The following is a 4,651-nucleotide window of genomic DNA, read 5'->3' on the forward strand; positions in this document are numbered from 1 at the left end:
AATAAAATCAAGGCCTCAAGCCACACTCTTAAACATGCCCTCGCGAATGTATACAATTTTTCGTTATTTAAACGCTTCAAATTAGGTTTAAACCCGCGAGGGGACTCGGGGCTGGGGGGGGTAGCGATCGGGGGGGACCGATAGGGGGGGAAACAGGGCCAGGGGGCGATCCGCGGGGAGACAGGGCCGGGGGGCGATCCGCGGGGAGACAGGGCCGGGGGGCGATCCGCGGGGAGACAGGGCCGGGGGGCGATCCGCGGGGAGACAGGGCTAGGGGGCGATCCGCGGGGAGACAGGGCCGGGGGGCGATCCGCGGGGAGACAGGGCCGGGGGGCGATCCGCGGGGAGACAGGGCCGGGGAGGGGGGCGATCCGCGGGGAGACTCGGGGCCGGGGGGCGATCCGCGGGGAGACTCGGGGCCGAGGGGGGGCGATCCACGAGGAGACTCGGGGCCGGGGGGGATCCGTGGGGAGATTCGGGGATGGAGGGGGGCGATCCACGGGGAGACTCGGGGATGGAGGGAGCGATCGGGGGGGACCGATAGGGGGGGAGACTCAGGGCCGGGGGGCGATCCGCGGGGAGACTCGGGGCCGAGGGGCGATCCGCGGGGAGACTCGGGGCCGGGGGGCGATCCGCGGGGAGACTCGGGGCCGGAAGGCGATCCGCGGGGAGACTCGGGGCCAGGGGGCGATCCGCGGGGAGACTCGGGGCCGGGGGGGGATCCGTGGGGAGACTCGGGGATGGAGGGGGGCGATCCACGGGGAGACTCGGGGATGGAGGGAGCGATCCACGGGGAGACTCGGGGATGGGGGGGGGCGATCCGCGGGGAGACTCTGGGCCGGGGGGCGATCTGCAGGGAGACTCGGGGCCAGGGGGGGGCGATCCGCGGGGATGGAGGGGGCGATCCGCGGGGAGACTCGGGGTGGGGGATGATAATGGAGGCAGTATGGGGGGTAAGGGAGGCAGGATGGGGGGGGGTCAGAGAGGCAGGATGTGGGGGGGTAAGGGAGGCAGGACAGGGGGGTAAGGGAGACAGGACAGGGGGGTAAGGGAGACAGGACAGGGGGGTAAGGGAGACAGGACAGGGGGGTAAGGGAGGCAGGACAGGGGGGTAAGGGAGGCAGGACAGGGGGGTAAGGGAGACAGGACAGGGGGGTAAGGGAGGCAGGACAGGGGGGTAAGGGAGGCAGGACAGGGGGGTAAGGGAGGCAGGACAGGGGGGTAAGGGAGGCAGGACAGGGGGGTAAGGGAGGCAGGACAGGGGGGTAAGGGAGGCAGGACAGGGGGGTAAGGGAGGCAGGACAGGGGGGTAAGGGAGGCAGGACAGGGGGGTAAGGGAGGCAGGACAGTGGGGTAAGGGAGGCAGGACAGTGGGGTAAGGGAGGCAGGACAGTGGGGTAAGGGAGGCAGGACAGGGGGGTAAGGGAGGCAGGACAGGGGGGTAAGGGAGGCAGGACAGGGGGGTAAGGGAGGCAGGACAGGGGGGTAAGGGAGGCAGGACAGGGGGGTAAGGGAGGCAGGACAGGGGGGTAAGGGAGGCAGGACAGGGGGGTAAGGGAGGCAGGACAGGGGGGTAAGGGAGGCAGGACAGGGGGGTAAGGGAGGCAGGACAGGGGGGTAAGGGAGGCAGGACAGGGGGGTAAGGGAGGCAGGACAGGGGGGTAAGGGAGGCAGGACAAGGGGGTAAGGGAGGCAGGACAGGGGGGTAAGGGAGGCAGGACAGGGGGGTAAGGGAGGCAGGACAGGGGGGTAAGGGAGGCAGGACAGGGGGGGGGGGTAAGGGAGGCAGGACAGGGGGGGGGGGTAAGGGAGGCAAGACAGGGGGGGGGAAGGGAGGCAAGACAGGGGGGGGGTAAGGGAGGCAAGACAGGGGGGGGGGTAAGGGAGGCAGGACAGTGGGGTAAGGGAGGCAGGACAGTGGGGTAAGGGAGGCAGGACAGTGGGGTAAGGGAGGCAGGACAGTGGGGTAAGGGAGGCAGGACAGTGGGGTAAGGGAGGCAGGACAGTGGGGTAAGGGAGGCAGGACAGTGGGGTAAGGGAGGCAGGACAGTGGGGTAAGGGAGGCAGGACAGAGGGGTAAGGGAGGCAGGACAGGGGGGTAAGGGAGGCAGGACAGGGGGGTAAGGGAGGCAGGACAGGGGGGTAAGGGAGGCAGGACAGGGGGGTAAGGGAGGCAGGACAGGGGGGTAAGGGAGGCAGTACAGGGGGGTAAGGGAGGCAGTACAGGGGGGTGAGGGAGGCAGGACAGGGGGGTGAGGGAGGCAGGACAGGGGGGGGGAGGGAGGCAGGACAGGGGGGGCAGGGAGGCAGGACAGGGGGGGAGGGAGGCAGGACAAGGGGGGGGGGGAAGGGAGGCAGGACAGGGGGGGGGAAGGGAGGCAGGACAGGGGGGGGGGGAAGGGAGGCAGGACAGGGGGGGGGAAAGGGAGACAGGACAGGGGGGGGGGGGAAGGGAGACAGGACAGGGGGGGGGAAGGGAGACAGGACAGGGGGGGGGAAGGGAGACAGGACAGGGGGGGGGGGGAAGGGAGACAGGACAGGGGGGGGAAGGGAGGCAGGACAGGGGGGGGAAGGGAGGCAGGACAGGGGGGGGGAAGGGAGGCAGGACAGGGGGGGGGAAGGGAGGCAGGACAGGGGGGGGGAAGGGAGACAGGACAGGGGGGGGGGAAGGGAGACAGGACAGGGGGGGGGAAGGGAGACAGGACAGGGGGGGGGGAAGGAGGCAGGACAGGGGGGGGGGGAGGAGGCAGGACAGGGGGGGGGAAGGAGGCAGGACAGGGGGCAGGGGAAGGAGGCAGGACAGGGGGCGGGGGAAGGAGGCAGGACAGGGGGGGGGAGGCAGGCAGGACAGGGGGGGGGGAGGCAGGCAGGACAGGGGGGGGAGGGAGGCAGGACAAGGGGGGGAGGGAGGCAGGACAAGGGGGGGAGGGAGGCAGGACAAGGGGGGGAGGGAGGCAGGACAGGGGGGGGGAGGGAGGCAGGACAGGGGGGTAAGGGAGGCAGGACAGGGGGGTAAGGGAGGCAGGACAGGGGGGTAAGGGAGGCAGGACAGGGGGGTAAGGGAGGCAGGACAGGGGGGTAAGGGAGGCAGGACAGGGGGGTAAGGGAGGCAGGACAGGGGGGGTAAGGGAGGCAGGACAGGGGGGTAAGGGAGGCAGGACAGGGGGGTAAGGGAGGCAGGACAGGGGGGTAAGGGAGGCAGGACAGGGGGCTAAGGGAGGCAGGACAGGGGGGTAAACGAGGCGGGATGGGGGGCAGGAAGCGGGATGGGGGCAGGAAGCAGGATGGGGGGCAGGGAAGTGGGATGGGGATAGGGAAGCGGGATGGGGGGCAGGGAAGCGGGATGGGGGGCAGGGAAGCGGGATGGGGAGGGCAGGGAAGCGGGATGGGGAGGGCATGGAAGCGGGATGGGGAGGGCAGGGAAGCGGGATGGGGAGGGCAGGGAAGCGTGATGGGGAGGGCAGGGAAGCGGGATGGGGAGGGCAGGGAAGCGGGATGGGGAGGGCAGGGAAGCGGGATGGGGAGGGCAGGGAAGCGGGATGGGGAGGGCAGGGAAGCGGGATGGGGAGGGCAGGGAAGCGGGATGGGGAGAGCAAGAGAAGCAGGATTGGGGTAAGGGAAGCAGGATGGGGGTAAGGGAAGCAGGATGGGGGTAAGGGAAGCAGGATGGGGGTAAGGGAAGCAGGATGGGGGTAAGGGAAGCAGGATGGGGGTAAGGGAAGCAGGATGGGGGTAAGGGAAGCAGGATGGGGGTAAGGGAAGCAGGATGGGGGTAAGGGAAGCAGGATGGGGGATGGGCAATAGCAGCAGTATTGCGGGGCGGGGGGGGGGGGGTGAAGGGTTTCGGTACAAGGTGCAGCCAGTGCATCGACCATTACCTTAGCTTGCCACACGAACCACAAACATCACAATAATGCGAGCAAACGCACGCCGAATAATCCTTGACAGAACCCCTTTCAACGCGCAGGCAAATGAAACAGCAATCCACACAAGCAATCTTCGCCGTGTGGGCCCAAACAGACAGCGCCCGAGCCATCCGCCCTGAGCTGAGGCCCAAGCTTAGTCTGCACTTTCAAATATAAATATCACAATGCACGAGTGGCATCATTCACCTCAAGTACAAAATGCGGAAAACATGTTTCGCACCAAATCGAGAAAGCAGAACAGCAGAATCAAATAAAGAGACTGAGGAAAACCAAACGAACTGACTGTATCAAGAGTCGGTTCAACGCTTTAACGCCCAAACAGCCGGAAGAATGTGGCTCACCCCAAGGCATAACCTTTCTCGTACCTCTCGTGTTTATCCCCACACCTCCAAGCGAGAAAGCTGATATCGAGATGGTCAAATACCCACTGCCGTTGGAGCACAGCGAACAGTATAACAGTTAGATCGTGAAACCGGGCCCGACGGCCATTACACGCGCAATCGGCACTAGCGCCCCCATGTCAACAACGGAGGAGTTCGCAGCGTCCTTTAATTTTAATGAAACAATTATTTAACCTTTAAAATAACTTTCTCCAAATTTGTACTATCATGGGTATATTTTTTGTCAATTTACCTGTTAATTTTGCCTCTCCGCTTATCGACTGTCAGAGATTTGTAACTACTGAACAGTGCACAATCCTTCATCCCCACCTTCCCTTCTTATAC

General features: G+C 65.9%; 1 protein-coding gene across 1 annotated transcript in view; it reads right to left on the reverse strand.

Moving 5' to 3' along the window:
* USP9X (ubiquitin specific peptidase 9 X-linked) overlaps positions 1–4,451 on the reverse strand; it is a 167,495-nt gene extending 163,044 nt beyond the window's left edge. Inside the window, exon 1 of the mRNA XM_078775324.1 lies at positions 4,292–4,451. The gene's annotated coding sequence lies outside the window, so the exon portion shown is untranslated. The remainder of the gene's footprint in view (positions 1–4,291) is intronic.
* Between the last annotated feature and the right edge of the window lie 200 nt (positions 4,452–4,651).

Source organism: Myxine glutinosa, chromosome 4 (assembly GCF_964187855.1).
Source record: "Myxine glutinosa chromosome 4, kmMyxGlut1.1, whole genome shotgun sequence".
Taxonomy (NCBI): Eukaryota; Metazoa; Chordata; class Myxini; order Myxiniformes; family Myxinidae; genus Myxine; species Myxine glutinosa.